Raw genomic sequence first — 25,223 nt, forward strand, 5'->3', positions numbered from 1 at the left:
CAAAAGACTCTGTGTCCACTTCTGCTCCCTCCCAACCCTCAGATCAGACCACAGGAGCCCAGTAAAGAACCTCTGTAACTAGCTTCTGTACTGTGGGCACTTCATTCTGCTCTACAAGATCAATAGATGTCAAACTTGGTCAGTGCTCTCAAGGATACTTTTATCTTAATGGAAACATAAATACAAAATACTTGAAAAGATAGGTAACAATTTAAGAATTTGATAGCCTCTCAGTGATTCAAGATATCCCATGGCTTTATGACCCCCTATGACTAGTAGTCAGTAGAATAAAGCAAGGTTATGACTCACTAGAGGGGGAGACTCACAATGATTTGGCATCAGAGACAACTGCAAGGAGGTGGTAGGAATGGAATGATTTAAACAGAGGCTCAGAGATAATTTCTGAGTGTAGGGGTTGTCCAGAGCATCATTAGTGGACCAGCCTGCTGAGACCAAAGAGTTCTTCTAGGGCAATACTTCTTAGACTTTCAGGGCAGAGCAAAACAAGATCCTACAGCCCACCCACATCATCTCTTCTCTTTTTCCAGCAATTAAAGAAATCAGTGATAACAAAGAATTAGAGAGGAACAAAATAAGTATCAAAGTAGTGGCAATGTAGCAATTAGGAGAAGAATGATTAATAAAGATAAACCCTAAGAAGAGTTCTACAATTATGTTAATGAACACGAAGATAGCAGTAATTGAAAGCCCTGGGAGCCGTGAAGCACTAGAAAGAAATTGTCCTTCTGAAGTGGCAGGAACTTCTCCTCTCTGTGTTGGACATTGCAGCACGGCCATGTGGTGTGCAACAGCCAGATCTGATGACAGCAGACAAAACCAGGGTTTTAGAAAAATGCAAAATTTTAGTGATTCTTAATAACCCGCTTAGCTTTTGGCCATGTATATAGAAAGTCTATGAAATGAATCTCCATTTTCCTGTAAGAACTGAGGGAAAGAAAGAAAGAAAGTGAAGTCACTCAGTCATATCCAACTCTTTGCGACCCCATGGACTGTAGCCCGCCAGGCTCCTCCATCCAGGGGATTCTCCAGGCAAGAATATTGGAGTGGGTTGCCATGCCCTTCTCCAGGGCATCTTCCTGACCCAGGGATTGAAGCCTGGCCTCCCACACTGTAGGCAGACTCTTTACCGTCTGAGCCACCAGGGAAATTGGCCTGAACTGAGGGAAGCACTTGCATTTGGGAATCAGAGTCTTTTAAAGTCACCCTGCGGGCACTGGACCATACTTTAAGAAACATTGCTGTAGGGCAGTGAGTGAGAGTGAATTGGAATGATCTGTAACTCCTGCACACCCATATGCAGCCCCCTGGTGTCAAGTTCGTCTCGATCCTGTACCCAACATTAACCAGCCACCCTTGATTCTCTAGTTTGTAGTTTGAAAAGAGTCATTATCACGTCCTGTTGGGGAGGCATGCCTTCTCCATCAAGCACTTTGTGGCAACTCTGGCATCACCTGTTTATGGTGTCACAATCCTTATCAAACTATTCATTTCATTTTTTAAATCTTCTTATCATGCTAGGATATAGCTTTTCAAAGGCCGGGGCACACTGGATACATCTTGAGCACACATGCCTCATTACTGGTGCCCTGACCACAGCAAGTCTGTAGAAATGTGTTCTTACAGACTTTCCAGGTCCGTGCACTCTCTGGGAGATTACTACTTAAAAGCTTTTCTGTCAAGGACTGAAGGTAACATTGTTGGCCACAATCAGTAAAGGTCTCAGAAATTTGACTTTAATTTATTGATTATAATTTTATTCCTCTGGGAAACTGAAAACAATTAGGAAAAATGTCAAGATTGGCTCATTTTCCTCAAAGGGGGAGAAAAATATGTAAATCCAGACGAAAATCATCTAATTTTCAAGAGTTCTTTGGATTTATTTTTCAAAGAACATCTATGTCCAGATAAGACATATTCACCAACCAGTCATCCGGAAAGATGCCATCTCTGCTCGAGGAGAACATAAGGCGTTCATTACTCCTAAATGTTAAGCATTACATATCACAGTTATTCTTGCTGATTCAAAGGCTCATTCTGAGAGTGTTGGCAGAAGGGCAAATTGATGTACTCAGACACTTGATGAAGTGTGTTTAGTACCTAACAACAGACCCAACGTGTAACAAAAACTAACAGAATTGAAGGGAGAAATAGACAACTGAACAATAACAGCAGGCAACTTCAGTATTTCACTTTCAACAATGGATAGAACAACTAGACAGAAGATCAACAAGGAAATTGTTGCCGTTTGTTTGGGCTGGTATATAAGAAGGCCATAGACTGGGTGCTTTATAAACAACAGAAATTCATTTCTCACAGTTCTAGAGAGTGGGAAGTCCAAGATCAAGGCACTAGCAGATTTGGTATCTGGTGAGAACTTGCTTCCTGTTTCAGAGACGGCCATCTCCCTGCGTTCTCACACAGCTGAAGGTGCAAGGAAGCTTTCTGTGGTTTCCTTCATAAGGGCTCCACCGTCATGACTTTTTCACCTCCCAAAGTCCCCACCTCCTAATATCATACAGTGGATTACGCTTCAAAATATGAATTTGGGGCAAGAGGACACAGACATTCAGTCTATAGCAGAAACAGAAAATGTGAGTAACGCTATAAGCTAACTAGTGGAACATTCCCCTCAACAACATCGGAGTACATATTCTTTTTAGGCACACAGATGGCATAATGTCCAAGACTTGTTTCATGTTAGGCCGTAAAACAACTCTTAATAAGTTTGAAAGGACTGAGATCATGGCAAATATGTTCTCAGACTACAGTGGAATGAAATTAGAAGTCAATAACAGAAGGAAATTTGGGACATTCACAAGGTGTACAACTTAAACAACACACTCTTAAATAACCAATGAGTCAAAGAAGAAATCACAAGAGAAATTAGAAAACACTTTGAGACAATTGAAAATGAAAATAACAGACACTGAACTGTGGCATGCAGCAAAAGCAGTGTTTAGAGGAAACTAATAGCTGTTCAAATCAGTTCAGTCGCTCAGTCGTGTCTGACTCTTTGTGACCCCATGGACTGCAGCACACCAGGCTTCCCTGTCCATCACCAACTCCCGGAGCCTACCCACACTCATGTCCATTGAGTCGGTGATGCCATCTAACCATCTCATCCTCTGTCATCCCCTTCTCCTCTTGCCTTCAATCTTTCCCAACATCAGGGTCTTTTCAAATGAGTCAGCTCTTCGCATCAGAGCTATTACATGTAATAGCTGTAAATGTCTATATTAAAAAGAGAACAAAGATCTCAAATTAATGACCAGCCAGTCAAATCAATACCAGTAGCTCCATATTTGGGAACCATGCCTTTTATCATCTTAGAGTAAGCTTACCCCATATCTACATAAATGGCAGATGATTCAACTGATGTCTGAATGGAAATATCAGCCATTTCAAATGATAAAATGTAATACATTTAAAAAATCTATTTGTATAAACACTGTCACAACATAATAGAAGCTTGGAAATAAAAAGTACTAACCTATAAAATTATCATTCAGCATAGTACTCATGTTGATATCTTCCCTTCCAGTTTTCCCCCTGGGTTTACGTAGGAGATACACTATAACTAAAGCTGCTAACAATATGGGATTTGCGGTAACTACCTTCTACCTTTGGAACTTTGAGCTCTGTGTCTCTATTTCCTGGTTTCATAAAAAGCAGAAAATGGTATCTTTCTCATAGGGTTTAGGATTAGGGAGACGTGAAGGATTTTAGGAAGATGTATTTTAAAAAGCATATCCAGGCACAGCAACTGGGATGGGGTAATTACACACAAATGGGAACTAGTTTTTCTTCATTTTTTTTTTCTCAAATAGCATCATTCATAGCACATGTATGGTTTTGACCCTTTTTCCACTTCACATTTTCTCATAAGGATGTTTTTCCAGTTTTACTGAGAAAAAATTGACATACATCACTGGCCAAGTTTAAGGCATACAGCTTGATGGTTTGATTTACATATATTGCAAAATGACTATAGAAATAGGCTCAGCTCACATTATCTCATACAGATATAATGAAAAGAAAGAAGACAAGAAAACATTTTTTCTCCTTGTGATGAGACCTCACAATTTACTCTCTTAATAACTGTTCATTATTGTCATCATGTTGTTCGTTATATCTCTAGTATTTATTGGGTTGTCTGGGTTTTTTCATAGGATGTTACAGAAAAATCCGAATGAAAATTTTGGCCAGCCCAATATTTATCTGATAGCTGATAATTTGTACCTTTGGCCACCTTCCTCTAATTATTCCTCCCACCTTTTGCCTCTGGTAACAACATGTCTGACCTATTTTTCTATGAGAGTGTATGTTTTAGGTTCTACATATAAGTGAGATTGTATAGTATCTGTCTTTCTCTATCATAAAAATGTTTTATGCTGCTTGTAGCTTTTGGAATTAAGATGATTTATTTTTCATAGTCTGACTTAATCATGGTTTCATAACCTTTTCCCTCTGCCAGAAGACAGAGGACTGATTTATTGTTTTACATAGAACGAAACTTAAAAACAAAAACAAACCTAACAACTTCTCTAAATGTCTTCTCTGTGGTTTGCTGGAAATTTTTTGTCCTCAATTTGGAAATGTTCCCTGCTTTGACCCAATTATAGATGCTCTATTCACTTTGAAGGAAATGGTTTTATGCTGAGATTTTTCACTCTCTGGTAGAGCCACATTTCTTTTGATTTGTGATGCTCTTTTTTTTTTTCCTGTTCCCCAATTGCTTAGGATAAAGATGAGTTTGCAATGGTTCTGAACTGCAAGGTTTTATTCATTTGTTAACCTGCCTGGTAAAGCTTTTGTTCTAGGCCCTGGTTACAGCCTGTGTGGGTGTAAAGTACTCTTGAAGGTGAACGTGAGGAGTCTTTGAGCTGATGGTGACAGTTGCTTTAAGACGCTCTCTACAGCAAACACACAGAAGCTACCTGGATGGTTTCTATTACAACAGAGATCTGGAAGGCCTAATGTGTGGATTCTCAGGAGGGATTTGGAACTGGTGAAAGCAGATCTGAGCCCTGAGAAGGGCACATCTGCTCTGGCCAGCTCGCTAGAAGGCAGAGGTGACTCAGGACCCAATTTTGTAGACCCTTGTAATCTGGCATGTAGATTTCCTTGGGCTAAAGGACAGTTACCACTGGCACTTGCCCTACCCCCAGTGCAATGGAACTCATTGCTCTATCTCCAGTGGTTCTGAGGATAGAGGGCAGCATCTAGAGATAGTCTGACTGGTCACAACTTCAGAGAGGTATGGGCTGCCACTGTCATCTAGTGGGGACATGCCAGGGATGTCGGTCAATGTCCCACAATGCTCAGGACAGTCCCACTCCCCAACAAAGTATTAGCCAATCTTAAACGTTAGTTGCGCTGAGTGTAAGTAACCCTGATTGATCTACTTCGAAGACTGACGTTAGGACCATCTTGCAAACATTCTTTTCCAAGCAGTCAATGCAATGCATTTTATAGAAATGAAAACATTAATAAAAAGAGAATAGTAATTAATGGCCCAATATTTATAATCAATTCACATTAATCAGAGACTTAGGAATCGAGCACTCTTAAATATGATTCTTTTGTTAATTGATAAACTAAGCATATTTATGGTATACATGGCATATACCTGAATTACAGTATTTGGCCTTAAACATGACCATTTTTGATAGGTTACTTTTTCCTCTCAGATGTATCAGAAAGCAGTAGGTTATCTCAGCAGCTCATCAAGTCTTTTAAAATATGAATGTTAGGCATTAAGCATTAACATCCATGTTAATGGATCAGCACTAACATCCATGTCATCATTTTTATTGTCATCATTACATTTATTATATACTCGTGATATGCCTGATGTATGTACTTCACATACATTATTTCATTTACTCCTTGTGCTGACTATACAGACTATATGCTGTGATGCCCATTTCATTTATGTCGGGGGAAGAAGGCTGTGATAGTTTGTGTAATTTGACTAAAGTCATACCGCTTGTAAGTCACAGAAGTCAGATATCACACTCCATAGCCAGTTCTTTTAATCACTAGCACCCACTGCATTCTTTAAAAATGTTCTTTTAGTTATAGTCTTCTGGGTTTTGCCAATATTTCACTGTGTTAGGTTGTAGGAAAAACCAGCAAAGGCTTAAAAAGGCTGCAGAAACTGTCATCTACACAAAGAGGTGACATCACAACTTTGACATGTTGGTTTATTTATTCATTCATTTGTTTGCTTGTTCATCCATCCATTCATGCATGAATTCAGTCAGTCAACAAGCATTTATTGAGCATAAAGCCTGCACCAGGCGCTGAGGATACCAGCTTTGGGGATTTAAATACGGATCAGGGAGTCTAGCCGGGGTCAGATGAATGGGCAGAATATTGCCTGGAAGCATGAATCATTTGCTCTCTTTAAGGGTCATGGAAAACAGGAAGGGTTCCTTACTGTCTTTAAAGATTAGAGCAAGAATGAGAGAAAGGCCAAGGAGGTGAAAGGAAAGGAAGGAAGGAGGGGAGGAGGACGGAGAGGGGCAGTAGGGGCCGTGCCTGGGAGGCCGTGGCCCTGGCCTGGTGCTGACAAAGCTGCGGCCGGTCTGAGGAAGGCCAGGCCTCTGCAGAGCCCGCCTTTGCTCCTGGGCTGAGCGAGGGCTTGGCAGGCATCTGTGTGTCATCAAGAGGCAGTCTCCTACCCATGAGGCCTTTTCTCTCTCATTCCTTCTCACGCTGTGTGCAGCCCACGCAGAAAACTGGGGAAGTGAATTCCGGGCTGTCTCATCAGGCTTGGCTGCATCGTGACAACGCTGCTCGCTTTAACTCCCCCGACACATCGTGGCATTTGAGAAGGAGAAGGAGTCACGACGAGACCGGCACATTTAACTTGTACTTCGCGCCACCTCTCCCTGCCCGGGGACTGATCAGTCCACACCCTCCGGTTTAGGGCTTTATGTGTAGGGCGAGGTGGTGGCTGCTTTAATCCCAGGCAGGGCAGTCAATTGGCTTCTCACCGAGGGACATTTCTATTAAGCTGCAGACAGATTGGAGTCGCTTTTGACCAGGCAGGTGGCACAAAGGCAGCTCAGAACAATTTCGTCTTGACTGCTGGGAAAACAGCAGAAAGCAAGCCTGTCTTATCACCCAGAAGTCACTGGAAGCCTCTAGAAAGGACAATGGCACTTCTTTCCACCCCAGAAGACCTGCCCTGAAGTGTCAGAGGCACAACTGAATCCTGAACACATAATATACATTTTTCTGCCTTGCTTTTGCCTGACCCCTGATTTTAGATACAAATGATAGGAATCATGGCTGCCCTTCCGTTCCGGAGGCAACAGATCCTGAAACCTTACCAAACAGGGTTATTCAATTCTGCATGTTCAAACATCCATTTATTCAGAGTAGATTGAAGTTGATTTTCATTTCTGAATCATCTATATATGTGCTACCTGGAATTTACTTTAGCCAAATTAACCTTTTTCTTCATAAAGCAAGTTAATACCATGAGCTGGATTTGAATGGGAGGGAAGGATTAAAGGACTGGAATGAATTCACTCCTTTAGTAAGTGAACATCTGGGCATCTACTATATGCCAGGCACTATGACATTAATGGTAGGTGATGCAAGACAATGTCCCCTGAGGGACTCCCAGTCTAGTTGGGTACAATGTAAAAGTGGACTTTAGCACATAATGGCTGCAGCAGGAAGAAAGAAACAAGTCGTGGCCTTTGAATACAAGTGACAGAGATTCCAGACAGGATGTTAGAAAACAGATATTCTATTGAAAGAAGGTTGAAGAGCAGATGCTTTAGAGGTGCTGCAGGCACAGGTTCATGCCCTGGCTTTGCTATTCTCTTGGTCTGTGATTTGGCTCATCACGGTTTCTTTTTCTGAAAACTGAGAGTAATACCTATCTCATGGGGGCAAGTTTTCTCACCACCCTAAAGGTCACTGAGCAATGTTTGGAGACTTTTTTGGATGTCACAACACAGGGTGGGTACCATTGCCATCTAGTGGGTGGGGACCAGGGATGTCACCAAACATCCCCCGACAAGAAACTTCAGGAGTGTCGAGGCTGAGAGACACCAAGTTACATACATAGTGTGTACACAGTAGCAGCTATTATTATGATAGTGTGCTACCATGAGAAGGAATTTAATTTAAGACATTGAGCACTGGACGTGCTGGATAGAGTGGGACACATTTGCGCTTCACTTCCCGCTGTGTCACGTAGTAAGTCTGTGACCTTGGGCAAGTTCCTGACCATTCCGAGCCACGTCTATAAATAGGAATGATTATCTCGATCATGAGAGGCAAATATAAAGAGAGTGAGTTGACTCAGATGGGGCACCCAGCACAAATCAGCATCCAGAAAGCGTCATTCCCTTTTTAGTCCCCACAAATTGCCCATGCCCTTTGCTCCCCCTCTCTTTCTTCCAAGGCCAAGTGTCAGTTGGTTGGTTTTTACATGAAATATTCTCTAAAGAGGAGTTCTGCATATTTTACTAGGGAATATGAAAAAGCTCACTGAAAAAGAAACCCCAGTAATTGTGACTAATCTGAGCTCACTGAGGCCCTTGTAAGCCCCTGGGAGGACTTGTGTCTCTGACCTCCTGAGATGATCTCTAATCTGCAAGTACCATCTTTCTCCAGAAGGAGGCACTGCAGTCCCATTTTTCAAAACCTGCAGCAGCTGCTGTTTCCAAAGCTAGTAAAATTACACACATTTCACTTGAGCACTTTCATTTGATCTTTGGAGACTTCAAGGGATTTCCACACCTTCCTCGGCCACTTTTAACTACTAAATATGTCCAGTTTGCATTTCCGATCTTTCTCTGAAGAAAATCAGTTTGAGAAATGTTTAGAGTCAAGCTGCCATTCTCTTACTATCAAGGGAAAGGGAAACAATGCATTTCAGACACCATTTTACTGAGAATTTTGAATGAGCTTAATGGCCCAAAACAGAGGCATCTCATCTTTTTAGTAATCTTTTGTACACAGACTGTATACTATTGAAGTCTGGTGCAGAAACTAAAACAAGATCCATGTTGATCTAAACATCCAGAAGCGGCCCTGTGTCTTCTCTAGGACATCCTCTCCTGGCTTATGCCCTATTCACATCCAGTCCCCTCCTCTTAGTATTCTCCAGGGGCGTTTTCTCCCTCTTTCTGATGATACTAAATTTGACAACTGAATCATTTCTGCTTTGCAACAAGAGTGAAGGTAGGCAGTCAGTACTAAATACAACTGCCACATAACATGGCAGTTTGGAGACTCTATGAAATGGCTACTTTAGGGGGTATCAAGAACCAGGCAATGAGGAAATAAAGGCTCATTTGGAGTTTTATGGCAAGTTTTAAATCCCATCTTTTAACTGGAAGCTACTTGCAGTAATAATATTAACAAGTTCTTGCACTTGATTTTAAAAAGTCCAGCCTACTACTGTGTTTATTCTCTTCTGAGGCTCACAACAGTTCCATGAGACAGGCAGGGCAGGAGTTGAATTTGCAGTTCACTCTTACGTGACTTCCAGCTTCACTCAGGGTAGAAGACTGTGGGATGTATCATCAAGAGAGTTTGTTTTAAGACTAATTTTTGATTAAGTATAGTTAAGTCCATTTGTATCAATAGATATAAGTGGGTAACTTAATCCTAGCTCTCTTTCTCTGTCAGTGAGAAAAGCTCTGGGTATAGGCAGAACCATCATCTGTCCTGATCTGGTCCATTGCATAGGTTGAGATAGTACTTTTCATTTCAAATATATCAAAAAGGTAGGACCACCATTCAGGGTGCAGCAGGTGCTGAGGGTGGGTGGGGTTAGTTACAACCCATGCAATGGGCCAGAACGGGACAGATGATGGCTCTGCCTATACCCAGAGGGACTTTTCTCACAGAGAAAGAGAGCTAGGATTAAGTTACCCACTTATATCTATAGATATATTTCAAAGGAAAGTACTATCTCAATTTCCATTTCTGTTTACTGTTTTCTTGCTGCCTAATTAAAAAAATACGGTATCATTTCCATGTATATATATATATATATATATATATACACACACACAATGCACACACACATATTTGATTCTGGAATTTGAAAATCAGGTTGGGATGTCTTAATTTAAGAAAGACCAGGTGGCAAATAAATGGACCCGGGGAAAACTTCTCTTTAAGATACTCCCAGATCATCACCCTGAAGGTCAACTCTTCTGGAAAGCTCTCCATTGTCAGCAACAGCCAAGAAATGGCCTCCCAGATTCCTTACAGGATTATATACAACATTCACTGCTGGTTATCTGTCAGGGGACAGACAGCCTGGGAGTCATTCTGAGCCAAATCCAATCCAATTAAGGGCCAATTATAGACCTGCTTCCATCGCCAGGACTAGGCTACACCACCAACTGAGCTGGTCTCAGAGCCCCTGGCTGGCAGGGAATCCCAGTGCATGGGAAGAGCACATGGCCTGGATAAGACAAAACAGCTGATAATGCCCAGAGACCAAAACAGATGGCATATGAAGCTGCATCAGAATGACCCCTGAACCACCTCACCGTCTCACTGCAACTCCTTCATAACTTACTGCAGACTCTGTTTTCTCCTGGGTGGTACCCTTCCTCACTAGGTGATGAAATCATAAAATGCCAAGAGGTGATGGGCAAGGCTTCAGTCCTGTACTCAGGGGCAACTTGCTGCAATCGTGCAATCTTGGCCACAGTGCTAACTAGAAATACAGTGCCTGGATACCCACATCACTGCACACAACCTCTCTGAACATGTAGGAGTTCAAATGCCAAGAAACTTGAGTTAGAAATTTGTCTTGGGTAAAAATAAAACTCTATTAAAAATCAAAACAACTGCGAATTTTGGTTGGCACCTCCAACCGACTGAGACCATTTCAGGTCCACATTCCAGCATCCACTAGTGTAGTTGTTTCTCCAGGCTGACGTTGTGTGTCTGATCTGCCAATCTGAGAGGCAAGCTCGTCCCTATATTTAACTGAGATCTTGAGGAGAGTGGAGACAAGGCAGCACCAAGGACAGCATCCTGTGGGCTATGGCAACAGAAACTCTTCAGACTGGCCTAGAGCAGCGGTTCTCAAACTTTCTCAAACAGCAGCACCATCTGGAGGGCTTCCTGAAACTTAGAATGCTGGGCCCCACCTCCAAACTTTCTGATTCTAGAGGTCTGGGGTGGGCCCAAGAACTTGTATTTCTAACATGTTCCCATTGCTGCTGCTGGTGGTGGTCTGGGGGCCACACTTTGAGAACCACTGACCTAGAGCCCTCAGTCTAGATTGTTTAGGTCTGGACATTCCAAATCCCCTAACTATTCCATTATCTGGCCCACAGTTTTATAGCTAGTATCCAAAGGTATAGAAAGCAACTTGGCCACATTTCCTTGCTGAAATTCAGATAACATGATGCATTGATGAAGCAACAGTCATTAGTCCTTACAATAGTGCTTCCAAGGGTCAGGCACTGTCCCAAGTACTCTACCTCGTAATTCTTAAATGAGTTACTATACATAAGAGCTGCATTTTACAGGTGAGAAAACTGAGGCACAGAGAAGCTACATAACTTGCCCAAGGTGGCACAGCATGTGCTGTGTAAAGTACGAGAGATAATCATAATACAATGCATGAAGAATTCTGCCAGTGGCATCAACTTACCTACCAGTCACTTAATCTCACTGTTACAATATTCATTACTGTAACTGTTAAGTTCTAACCTTGCTATAGTCCAAGGGTTGGCAAACCAGGGTCCAGGGAACAAATAAAGCCCATTATCTGATTTTCAATTTAAACTTTTGAGATAATTTTAGACTTGCATGCAGTTGTAACAAATAGTATAGAGATCTCTGGATGCGGTGATTGGCAAGAAATAAGAGGAGTCACTTTTCCAATCTCTATAGAAATATTTCTAAGGAAGGTTTTGCCAAATTTCAAGTATATGCAGAGACCAAAAAGCCAGGTATGATCGTCTTCATTCAAGCATACTGTTATGGATGTCCAGGCAGTGGGAATAAAACACAGAAGATATTCTAAATTTAAACATCTTTCAAGTCCAATAAAAAACAGGCCCAGGATCCCAGCTACCTGGCTGATTGATGGGCAGATGTATAGCTTTTCTCAAATATTATGACATAAGAACTGAAGCCAGTCTCTGAACAACTGACTTATTTTTATTCTAGTTCCTTTAGTTTTGGGGTCAGGCAGCAGCAAGTTTCTGGGTACGGTTAGACCATCCTCAGTGCTGACTTCACACTAGGATCACCTGGACTTCCCTAAGGCCCTCCCCAAACAATAAGGGAGGGGTATGCTTCACAAGACCCCCAGGTGAGTCCAATGTGCAACTTGCGACAGAAGGACTGGGTTAGAGAATGTTTCTCAGATCCTCCATGGACAAACCAAACTGAAATATTTCTTGTTTGGAAAAGTATTTCTTTCGTTCAATGTGAAGATGGTTGCAATGAAAGTCTCTTAACTGTGAAAAACAGCCACACATTCTTTGAAAGCCATGCAGCATCTATATCCATTTATTCAGAGGGTGATCCGTGGTGAGCCACACCTCTGTTTGGGATAGGACATGGGGAAGAGACGCTGAAGTATCCAGACTACCACATGAGTTCAGAACAATAGCCATGTTGGGTTTAGAAGGGGCTGAAGATACGGTGGTTCCCAACAGTGAGTGTGCTTTATGCCTTGTTAGTGCTGGGTGTCTATTCCAAGATACACAGAGTCATATCCTCACAGGTAAGGGTGCCATCAGTGTCTCTCAGTCTAACCAAGGTCCAGGCCAATGCAAAGGGCCTGCTTTCCAGATATGTCCCACGCCCTGGAGAGTCACTTGAGTTTAACCATTAACTCAGCAACTTTGAACCCATCTCGCAATTCATCTCAGACTAAAAACTGCTAGGGGTGCTGTTTCCTCCAGTTGCACCCTTTGGAATGACTTATTAAGAGCAGAGTCCAAGTAAGTCCCCATTCCACTGAAGTTTGCTTTAACAAGTTCAGTGTCTAGATGTAAACCCAATGTAAGTGGGATATGTTTTTTGTATGATATGCTAAGGACTAATTGCTGCTTGCTGAACTATGGCACTGTAAGCTTTGGTTCAAGGCCAGCTGGCTGTGTTGGCCTGCTTCCACAAAGGGAAATCCTTGAGTTCTTAGGATGGCAAGTCTCTAGAGACTGGCTCCTCACCTTTTTAGAAATGCCCAAAGCAATATGGTCTTATCCTGCAGCTAGGATCTGGTTTTTGAGATAAACAAAATGCCAACTTTGAGACTCCCATTAATAACCCCTACTCACTGACATAGAAAATATAAGAGCTGGACTTGGCCCAAGGCAAATGTATTAGTTATATATTGCTGTATAACATGGAGAAGGAAATGGCAACCCACTCCAGTATTCTTGCCTAGAGAATCCTGTGGATGGAGGAGCCTGGTAGGCTGCTGTCCTTAGGGTTGCAAAGAGTCGGACACGACTGAAGAGACTTAGCATGCATGCATGCATTGGAGAAGGAAATGGCAACCCACTCCAGTGTTCTTGCCTGGAGAATCCCAGGGACAGAGAAGCCTCGTGGGCTGCCATCTATGGGGTCACACAGAGTCGGACACGACTGAAGTGACTTAGCAGCAGCAGCAGCAGCAGCAGCAGCTGTATAACAAATTACCCCAATCCCAGCAGCTTAAAGCAATAATACTATCTCAGAGTTTCTGTGGGTCAGGAGTTCACAAGTGGCTGAGTTGTGTGGTTCTGGCATCCCTGATGAGGTTGCAGTCAAGATATTGGCTGGGACTGTAGTCATCTAAACCCTTGACTAAGATTAGAAGATCCTCTTTTAAGGTGGTGTACTTTACCATTGGCTGATTGATGATGACAGTTATCAAGAGGTCTTGGTACACTGGGCTGCTTGAGTGCCCTCACAACATGGCAGCTGGCTTCCCTCAGACCCAGTGATCCAAAAGAGAGCAAGGTGGAAGCTGCAGTGATTCTTAAGACCCAGTCTTGGAAATCACACCCTGTCATTTCTGTAATATGCTATTGATTACAAAGTCAGCCCTACTCAGTGTTGGGCAAGGGTATATGAACACCAGGTGGCAAGACTCACTGGGGGTCACCTGGGAGGATGCCTATCCCAGCAACCTAACCCCTACCCCTCTTTTCTTTTTTTTCACATTTGACAGAACTGAGGTCTGGAGAATTGAGGTTTTGCCCAGCGTCACATAGCCTTAACATCTCAGTGTTTGCTTTTCTTTCAACCCTACTGATCCCCATCATTCACAATTTCTTATATTTATTTAAAACACCAAATGTTGTTTATCTTTGGGGAGATTAGAAAGATTACTTCCAAATGTGAAGCCAGTTTCCCTGATGTTTTGAACAGCAGACACTTTCATAAACCAGACAACATACAAGCAAAGCACAAACTCTGAGCACTAGGGAAAGGTCTCTCTTCACTTCCCTGAGTCATTAGGCAGGAGGCGCTCCAAATGGAGGGAGGAGAAAGCAGAAACTCTTAGGGAGGGCAAATTCAGAAGTAAGCTAAAAAGTCAAGGTTGAAGGGATAAATCAGCTTGTGTACTGCTCCCTCTCCTCAGTTTGTTCTCATATTGTGATCGTGTTCCTATTCTCTTTCGATTTGGGAGGGTGAAGACAAAAACAGGAAAAAAGCAGAGAGCAACAGCAGAAATCAGACTGATGGAAGCGTGATCCTCCTTAGGAGTTACTGTCTCATTAATCCAACATGAAAGGCAGTGATCAACCAGAGAAGACTCCCTAGAAGAAACACAGAATTTTTCTTCTGTAAAAACTTGTTTCTGAAAACACACACACACACACACACACACACACACATTTTTAAGCACAAAACTCAGAACTGTGATAAATACTATCAGCTCCTTTGTTTTCAGGATCGTCTTTGAAACAGCCATCTTCTAAAAAGGACAGCAACCAGAAAGAAACCGCTTCTATAATCTCTCTCCCTTTTTGAACAGTTAAAAAACAACAAGGCCTGTCATCTCTGATCAACATAACTAGTCAGGAGACAGGACGACTTTCTCTCTGCCTGACCTGTTTTGTCTAATGGGGTCCACTCTTTCACCCTCTGACAAGCCACCTTTTCTTCTGTGGTGGCTTGTCATTTATAGCAGGGCTGTATTAATGGTTAAATCATTAGGAACAGGTCCGTTACCCTCCCAAGGCTTATTTCCTGTTCAATAAATTAAGCCATGAGATCGGAAGACTGTCCATTTCTGCTTTATGGAAGCTCAGATTCTTCCTAGCCCGCAAACTACTGGGCATTGACGGGTGGGAGGCTGCCAGCAGTCTGGTCATTTGTGATCTGCCTCATATTTTGTTCTCTGAGTAAAGTGGGAGGCCCTTGGGAACCTTCCTAAGCCCCTGCTGGAGTCTGAGACTGGAGTGGAGATGCTTCAGTGGGGAGCCCCTGGGCCTTCGCTGGGCCGCCTTTCTAAATCCTCAGGCAAGAGTCCTTGGACAAGCGCTGTCAGTTTCTTAGATGCCTGACCCTTGTTGTTACCTTGAAAGGATTGCGAACTCCATTTACCCACCATGCTTGTTGCTGCCATGCACGTGACCTCTCTGAGCAATCAGAGCATTAGTGGCTCACAGCTCTCAGAGTGATCTGTGCCTCTCATTCCCTAAAGCCTTTTCTCCCTGGTTTTTCATCACCAGAGCCCTGCAGCAAACAGCATTTTTTTAAAAAGTAAAAACACAAAAGTGATAAACAGGGCATCCTGACAAACAGCCCTTAGTGGCTCCTCACCGCTCCCAGGGCCTGCACTAACTGATTCAGTCTCACCAGGTTCTCCCAACAGGCATTTCTGCCCCCCAGGGCATCCCTTGCTCCAAGCCAGCTCATGGAGGTGCCATGCTAAGTCTAGGCTTTTATACGTGCTCAATATTATTTTCCAATTGCTCTCTCTTTCCCTTCCCATGAGCAGGCTAACTCTTACCCATCACTCAGGTCTCAGTTTAAATACGATTTGGGAAAAGCCTTTCCATAGCCCCTTAAACTGATAAAGCATCCACAATTTTCTGTGTTGGTCCCGTCATGGCTGCACCCATCACCATGGAGGAATGGATTGCCATCACTTACTTTATTGTCTGATTTTCCCTCTGGATGATCAGTGCCACGAAGGGGTATAACCTACCCATTGGTGTGTCCACAGTGCCAACCTAATACATTTTCTGGCATATAATGTAATCAAAATAAAACGAGGCATCTGGTTTCCAACTCTAAGACCGTTTAAGTACAGTCTCCTCCAAAAGAAACATCAATTGATCACATAAAGTGGTCTCAAAAAGGAATGCAAACCTTCACCTAAGATTAACATTGTAAAGTGACCTAAAAATTCTTGACCCATTATTAGTCTATGATTCCTTTTCATTTATTCTTTCCCTAGAGTCCAGTTATCCACTGATTGCCCTGGTCCTTCTTTTTTCTGTAATTTCAACTCAGTTCACTGCTTCCAATACTCCTCTCCAACCATTTAGTCCCCCAGGGGCAAAATGCCATCCCTTTTGCTGAGAACTACTGCTGAAGACCCTTGATTTTCAAAGTGTGCTCCATGGACCAACAGCAACAGCATCCCCTGTGAGGTTGCTAGAAATGGACAGCCCTTGGCCCCCACCCCAGGTTTCCTGAGTCAGAATCTGCAGCTTAACAGGATCCTCAAGTGCTTCCTCTGGACATTAAAGTCTGAGAAGTGCTTCTAGGCCAGCAGTTCTCAACCTTGGCTGCACATCAGAGGCCCAGGAGATCCCACCCCCAGAGATGCTGGTGTCATAGTTGTGGGGCAGCCTGGACCTCGGAATTTTTAATAAGTCCCCAGGTGATTCCAATGTGCAGCCAAATTTGAGCTCCTGTTCTGGGGCATTTAAAAAAACTCACCCCTCCCCAACTTTGGGAGTGATTTACCAAAGCTTCTAAATAAGACCCCATATCTCCATGCTTTTCTTTTCATGAACATCCTTCTTTTTTGACCTCTTGTCACTTTTAAGGTGATAAAATTAAGGACCTTTGATAATGGCTTCAAAAGGTAGGATTTGGCTATAACTTTAATGGTTGGAATGATTCAGGGTGGGGGAGGGAATGAAGGCATTAATTTAAGCTTGCTCAGAAAGCTTTTTAAAGAAGAGTCACCAAAAGTCTTGCTAATTATTTTATTATTTATTATTATTTTTAAAAAAAGTCTTGCTAATTAAAAAACAATTCTGTACTTGAAAAAGAAAACCCAAATAAATGGCAAACGCTATCAAGAAAACTGTTTCCCATGAAATTGAATTGTACAATTGTATAAAGAGCCCATGCAAATTGGGAAGCAAAATATTAATACCTTAATAGATAAATAAAGGAACTGAAGCACAATTCACAAAAGCAGATGCAGAATTAATAGAGAAGCCATGAGAAAATGAGAACCTCATTAGTAATTAAAGGCATATTCAATGAAAAAAGTTACTTGTAATATTCACAAAAATTAATGGGAAAATGACCATGAAACAGGGGCTTGTTCATTCCCTCAAAAGATAGTCTTCTGTCGAGCAAGTGCTATGCCAGCCTAGATGATGAGGGTGTGGGCCTCAGTAAATGAAGAAAAGTTCCAGCCACTGTGGATTATTATGTCCTCCAACCCAATTAGACCTTGATGGAAGCCATCCTAAAGAGAATATGTAGCAAAAGTTTTGCTTACTTATGATAGCAAACTTCATTAAGAACCTAAGTGTCCAATAATAGGATTATGGTTAAGTCAGCTCTTGTATACCGACCTGATGGAATAGTACGCATACTATCTGTGATGTGAAAGTGTCAGTTGCTCAGTCGTGTCCGACTCTTTGCGACCCCATGGGCTGTAGCCCGCCAGGCTCCTCTGTCCATGGGATTCTCCAGGCAAGAGTATTGGAGTGGGTTGCCATTCCCTTCTCCAGGGGATCTTCCCAACTCAGAGATCAAACCTGCGTTTCCTGCATTGCAGGCAGATTCTTTAGTGTCTAAGCCACAGGGAAGCCACCATCTGTGATACAATGAATGATAAATAAAAAAAGAATACAAACAGTAGAAAACTGGACAAATGATTCAGTAATCAAATTCTGAAATGCTACCTGATATCGTCTTCATACCCAATATACACAATATATATTTGTACATTTAAAGCTCCAAGGTGCCCTAACACTAAGAAAATGGTTTATCTGTGTTTGATCCAGTAATCTCAATTTTTCTGACCATGGAAAGTTTTTTTTTTTTTTCCCTTCCTTCCCTTTCTTTCAAAGGTGAAACTTGCTTTATTGTCTCTCGGAACTAATGTTTCTCAAACAAATGAACAAAACCTTAATGATATACTAGCATATATGGTAGTATTTAAAAGCTATACAAAAATAAAAGCCATACATGGGTATATACATATGGAAAAAATTCATTAAGTTGTTCACTTAAGATTTGTGCATTTTACTCTATGAAAATATTAACACTACTAAATTCAGAGAAAGCAAAAATATTTTTTAAAATGAAAATTAGGTATTCATTAGGACAAGTACTAGAATGTTAAGTCAACTTATTTTTACACTACAGGTACACTTATATATATCAGCTATTCATTTGTGGTGCCTCTAATACCATCAACATGTACAGACTGATTGTAGGGGCTAGGAGCTCCGGACAAGCATTTAATCTGGGACCAGCCATTAACTAGCTATGTGACCTTGGACAAGTGATTCAAGCCCTCTGGAGTTTAATTTCCTAATTTCTAAAATGAGGAGGAATAAGAAAACTCAAGTTTCATCCATCTTTGAAAATAGGTTTACTATTTTGGAAGATTGCAAAGCTTTATAGCTATACCTTTGCTTGATGGTGTACCAATATCCAGGTTTTTAAATTTAATACTCAGACTATGGACCACTCACTACGATCGTTACTATAAAAACAAACAAAACAAACAAAATGTCAGTGAGCTCTAAGGGGATCTCCATGACAGTGTGCTTCCCAGGATGCTTTACTGGAGAGAGTGAGGGAGGCGTACATTTATTTCATATGTTCTGTTAACTTTATGTCAAGAAATTGCTTTTCCATTTGGATGTCCCAGGACCTCTGCCTGCCAGAGACCATGCCAGACAGTTCAAAGAGGATATTGGGTATTTCTGATGAAAGTGCCATTGTCCCTAGGTCTCAAATGGTCAGGCCTAAACAACATAGAAGGTTTTGCCATCTTTGGAAACTTGAGAACCTCTTAAGACAGCAATCTACTTGACTTTTTCATCACTTTGTCTTCCTCTGTGCATTACTGATCCCTGCTTTACTCGGAAGTTTTGGGCCAGTGTTTTTCCAGTAAAATCTGTGGCCCCTTTAGAAACAGGGAGGTCTGTGCTCTGACACATGGAGACACTGACCGCAAAGCCAGGAGCCACCAGTGGTAACTAGTCTTGGATTATGCCCCTGATTCCACAAAGATCTCTACCAACAAGTTCAATATCATCTCAGCTGCCAGTTCCTGACTTGATATCGAAGCCAACAAACTCTCAGTAGAATAGGATTAAAAAAAAAAAACCTTTTTGAACTTAGTTTTAATGAATTTGACCTGGACATGTAATTTGCCTTCTTAGCATCACTCAAATTCTTCACACCCAGCATGTAACACTGCTTGACTGGATTTTAGGTGTAGAATCATAACCCCCAAATCCCCAAATGTCCTGCTCTTTGTGTCTTTCTCATCTCCCCCCCCCCCACCTTTTTTTTTAAACTAGTAATTAGTAGAAACATTTCAGTTTTTACTTTAGCCACCAAAGGCTTCATGATGTACCAAAGCTAATTGGCGTGGCTATTTTGCAGTTTAAGGAAAAAGTTTTTACCTAGAGTTTTGTTTCTTTTACTTTCTGAGTGGCTGGTGGAGATCAAGTTTCGGGTTTGGAGTGGCCCTGGCGTGGTTTCACACAGCGTGCTTCCGTTGCCCCTGACCTTGGTAGGGGGCTGCACTAAGAGTTGTGTTTGTAGCTGGCACTGCTTCATCTCTGTGTGGTCATGATGGTCACGTGGGGCAACGCACATGACGTGCTTGGTAAACTCTAGAGGACTCCACCAATGCCCTCTGACAAACTCCAAAGCTCCAAGCAGCGTGCTCTGGGAGCCTGGTCGGCCGCTCCATATGGAACTGGATGGAACATGAGGCTCGGCCTTTCTCTCGACGACATTTGCGTGCCACTGTGTTTATGGCTCTGTGATTTAGCACCACGCAGGAGGAAGTTATCATTGCACCGCCCCCAGGCGTCTGGGTAAAGGACCAAATGCAGAGTAGTGTTGAGGGGACTCCATTTCCTAAATGATGTATTGGGGCCGTGGCAAGTATGAGTAACACAGCTATAAATGGGTCATGGCAAGGCATAAACATCACATGCCCTCAGCCTGGACTTAGGCTGACACATGGGAGCTGTCTGGGGTATCACCCCTGCCACAGCCAAGGTGTGCCTTTCTCAGTGTGAACGTTTTTGCTTAGGGTAGAAAAGGGATGCCGGGTAGCTGGAGAGTGACATTTCCCACAGGGGGCCTTGCATTCCCCATTGTTCTCACCCATGTCCCTGACAGGAGAACGGGACACAGCAGAATAGCTGACAGCTGTTGTCTAGGCGGCAAAGCAGTGTGACCTGGGATACCGCCCAACACCCTTGCATTCCAGCACCCCGACAAACAAGTGTGCTTTACAGGAGGGGCAATTTTAGCTCTGGATCCCTTCCCATTGTTCTCAATTTTAAATGTGAGCCCTGACCCAGGTCTCTGAATTCTTGGATTCTGGTCACATAAAGGCATTCTGAGAACACTCAGAGTCTCAACAGGCCAAGGATGGAGACACTGGTCCTCTGGGGGCCCTGTACTCCTGGAAGGACCATTGTGACCTTGGCCATCAGTAATGTCCTGTGTCCAGGGCCTCTGGGCCCTCTCAGATTCTACTGGGGACAGGGAAGGAGAGCAGAAGCTGAGGGAGGGCAGGGTGGTCTGCAGAATAACTCCGGTGACTCTTCTGCTCCATCTGCTGCCTCCTGCCAGCTCCTTCTACAGAAAAGATCCGGGCTCACTTTATAGATGAGATGAGGTGATTATGTCAAGTCAGTGATTCCTGCATCCCCTTATGAAACACAGTTTGCTTTTCTTAAATCTCAGTGGCCACAGTGGTCTGGGCAAACTGCGTCAAGGTTTCCTTATGTTTCCAAAACTGTCTTAGAGATGTCCACAAGCTGAACCCAGTCATGAGGGGCATCTTAGGGCTTTTAAGACAACAGTTGCTGAAGGGTCGCTGCAAATGGCTCATCCTCTATTTCTCAGGATAGCTATAATTCTAGCCCCGTGAGACAGATGTGTGGGGGTCAAAGTCCATCTTAAGCCTGTCACAGAAACGGCTGCAGATGAGGCTTTATAGTCTGGACACTTGTTGGAGAGAAATGTCACCTCATAGAACAAGCTTCGGTGACAATTTGCTATGAATCATCACCCTTTCCGTGCTGCTCAGAGAAGCTCAAGGGATGAATGCCTCGGTTTCAAGGGCAGCTTGTGATGGGCCTCTCCCTTGGCCAGAGAGACTGGCCATATGTCACCGAGCACAGTGGCCGCAGCAGTAACGTGGCGTGGGCACACACTGGCCCTGATGGAGCTATGACTGGGGCCCAGGACAGATGTGCCAGCGCAGTGGGGGCACAGTGCAGCCCATCGGCACTGCTGGCGTCCTGCCTCTGCGGCCCCTCGCCCACTCCTGCGGCCTCACAAGCATTCCAGTGCCACTTCTTCTCCTGCCCCCAGCCCTCCAGCACGCCAACTTGCCGGTCCCTAGGCTTCCGCTTTGTGTCAGGTGCCAGGAAAGGCAGGGGTGTGGAAAGACTTGTCCTTCAGAAGGTCACAGCCTACAGGACGGCTATGGCGGGAATGAGACGAGGGGAGAGAGAGGATGTATAGGCAGCTCATTGCAATGCAGCCTATGACGTGGAGAGCCATTCGGGAGTGGGGGGACTTCAGTTAAGAGTTATTAGTCACTTCAGTTAAGAGGGAGAGGCCTGAAGGCTTGAATCATGTTATGTGAGCAGTAAGTGGCAACAAACCCATGCAGGGTGTGCAAGGGAGACCCAGACTGGCATGGGGGACCCCAGGTGACCCTGGGAAGCTGCTGGTCAACAAAGTGCATTTCAGCCAGGAAATCATGGACTGGGAAAGAGGAAGCATTTTTCTTTTTCCCGGTGAGTGACCTACACTGAAAACTGAGTTTCTATGAAAAGGAAATAAATGCTATAATAAAAAATACAGGAGACAGTGGGAGTACCATTATCAGTTCTGTAGTCAATGACGCGTTCCTACCTTCCCCTCCAGTTCAAGAACCATCCAAACCTTCCCTTTAAGGGAGTGAAAGGCACCCAGAGCCAGGACACTGGAATTCAAATCCCAGCTTTTCTCTTTAACAGCTATGAGACTTTGAGCTACTCATTTGGCGCTTTGAACTTCTAGGTGTTTCATCCCAATAGTGAGTATAATACAACCTGCATCACAGCCACACTACATAAATGTTAAAATGATGCCACGGGCTCTGTCATCCCTACAGAAATACACAGGAAAGCAAAGCTTTCTAAAAGACCTCTGCTGCAGAATTCTCTTTGGGGTTCACTGGCCACAGCTGGGTGCAACAGCTGCCCCAAGCCATAAGAGAGACTGAGAAAGGGAGTATTTGGCCACCAGTCTTTGTAGCAGGGAAAAGCAAAGGAGAAGGGGATTGTGAATGGACTCGGAGAGAGCCAAGCCATGGTGACTGCCACAGCATGTGTAGTAAGGGCGGGGTGACCCTCCTACAGCCACTGGCAAAAAAAAAAAAAAAAAAAACAAAAACAAAAAACAGAGTAAAACTATAAAGATTCTATTTCTTAGAAAAGATTCAGCCTATCCACGTAAGTGAAACATGCAAGAAATGGCAGCAAAGAATAATGGAAAACAAAGGGGTGAATAATGTTCAACCATCCTGGCACTGCAAGTGCCTTTAAGAGAAAGGGCATTGTATCAGTTAGCTATGGCTGCATCACCAGCCATCTCTGAATCTAATGGCTTAAACCAGAGGCCCCCCACCTTTCTGGCACCACGGACCAGTTTCGTGGAAGAGAGTTTTTCCACAGGTCAGGGCTGCGGGGAAGGTTTGGGGATGATTCACGTGCATTACATTGATTGTGCACTTTATTTCAATTATTATTACATCAGCTCCACCTCAGGCTCATCAGGCATTAAATCCTGGGGGTTGGGGACCCCTGGCCTAAAACAAAAGCATTTATTACTCTGGCTCATGTGTTTGTGGCTCAGCTGACCTAGGCTGGGTATCAGTGTGAGCTGAGGGCTGTGCTCATGTTGCCCATCCTTCACTGGGGACCAGCAGGGGGCCTGGGCACACCCTCCTGGTGGCAATGGCAGGTGTGCAAGAGAGCAAATCAAAACATGTGATCCCTCTCAAGAAGCAGGCTCAGAACCAGCGCCCTTCTGTGTCATTCTCTTGACTGAAGCAAGTCACGTGGCCAAGCTCAGGCATGAGGAATCCCATTCTCCTCACGATGATAGGAAACTAAAATGTTACAGGACAATGAGGATGGATCTAATGTCGACGTTATACTCTAGAGCTTCAGAAGGAAGTCATCTTCATTTAGTTTGGAATCACTCAGATCCCTAGAGGCAGAACTGATGGTCACAGCTTCTATTCATAGTTCACTTACCTTCATGGACTCAAGAGGTAAAGTTTTCAAGTGAAAATGAGGTTTTCAATTTTGACCTGTCCCTATCATATTGATTTACAAGCTGTCCCTAAAAATATCTCACGGGCACTAATAGGTCCTTTGCTTTTTCCTTTGCAGGCTTGATGTGAAGAATTGAAGAGTAACAGAATGGATTCAAACAAAAATGGCTCACTAAAAAGTTTTATATATTTGTATGAAGATTCTGTACCTCCTGAATGCCTAAGACTCTAGCAGAAATGTCCTGTTTGTACATTTATATCTCTTCCTTCTAGCTGGCTGTACTACTTACTTTATTTTCACGTTTGGCAACTTGCAGAGCAAATCAGCTCCAGAATTTACCACTTGGAGGGTGTGCTTTTGAGAAGGGATATGATTTTATGGAGAAGGATACAGTGATATGCATAACAATGATTTTGATGGAAAGTTCTCTAAGCTACTTCCCACACTATTTTGGTCAATATTTGGAATGTATTTGAGTTCCTCACCTTCTAAATTATGTCAATAAACTTTTATGAGTTCAAATAAATATTTGAGTAAATGTAAAATGTGACTCTAGACTACATTAATTTTCCTATGTTCAGATAGCTACATATTCCCCAACATGGAGAGAAACCAGATGTGAGCACCAACCAAATCCCACACCGCCTAAATGGGAGCTTCTTATTCTGAATTACTGGGTACCACAGGTAAAACTATGGCTGACTGATCATTGCAAAAGAAGTTAAACATTGCCTGAGGAACTGGGCATTGCTGACATTCCTGCTTCAAGGACAACTTTTATGGTGAGTGTATTTTACCTCCATAGAAGCTAAGAAATTCTCTTTGCCCAGATGGAGTAGAGTCCATTATAAGGCACAATAAAGTAAAGCTGAGAGATGAGAATGAAAGCGAGAGCCTGCTCATAACTTAGCTGTCCAAAGAAGATGAAATGAGTCTCCTGCTGCTAAGATGGAGTCTCTACGAAACAATCACAAACCAAGAAGAATCGGTCATGCCCTGGTAGCATCTGCTGAGCTTCTCAGCTATCCCTGTAACTTCACAGTACAAACGAGGACCACAGGGACCACGTCCTTGAGCTCACACTGTTTCAGAGATAAGTATGTCATCTACTCGGTATGCAGACACCCCAACACCATGACTTTTTTCCTCGCTTCACTTCCTGCCCTTTAAAATATGTTGGATGTCTTTTTAAACATCCCAACCGTAAATTGGTCCTTAGCTTTTTGTCTCATCAAGATTGGTTTCCAAAAGCAGGACTACCATTTCACCCATGTGACTGGCTGCAGATTAAGGCGGTGCATGATGAGTTTAGGTTTTCCTGAAGGGGCACCCATCTATCTGGTTGTAGGTCCCAGATATCTCACTGGCTTGTGGCTTAGGCTGATGATCTAAATTTACTGTAGTCATACAGGGCGGGGAATATCAAGCAGAACAAAATACACCAGCTCATCATCTGCAGAA

The 25,223-nt window shown here is 43.2% G+C and overlaps 1 protein-coding gene across 2 annotated transcripts in view; it reads left to right on the top strand.

The window, feature by feature from the left end:
• The window catches only part of SMPX (small muscle protein X-linked), a 50,140-nt gene extending 25,828 nt beyond the window's left edge, over positions 1-24,312 (top strand). The window contains exon 5 of one of the 2 annotated variants that reach the window (XM_040266666.1): positions 23,880-24,312. The gene's annotated coding sequence lies outside the window, so the exon portion shown is untranslated. Of the gene's footprint in view, positions 1-14,653; positions 14,751-23,879 lie in introns of those variants that run through there. The other variant, XM_040266667.1, reaches the window with a different exon arrangement.
• The last annotated feature ends 911 nt before the right edge of the window (positions 24,313-25,223 follow it).

This window comes from Oryx dammah, unplaced genomic scaffold (assembly GCF_014754425.2).
Source record: "Oryx dammah isolate SB20612 unplaced genomic scaffold, SCBI_Odam_1.1 HiC_scaffold_23, whole genome shotgun sequence".
Lineage (NCBI taxonomy): Eukaryota > Metazoa > Chordata > Mammalia > Artiodactyla > Bovidae > Oryx > Oryx dammah.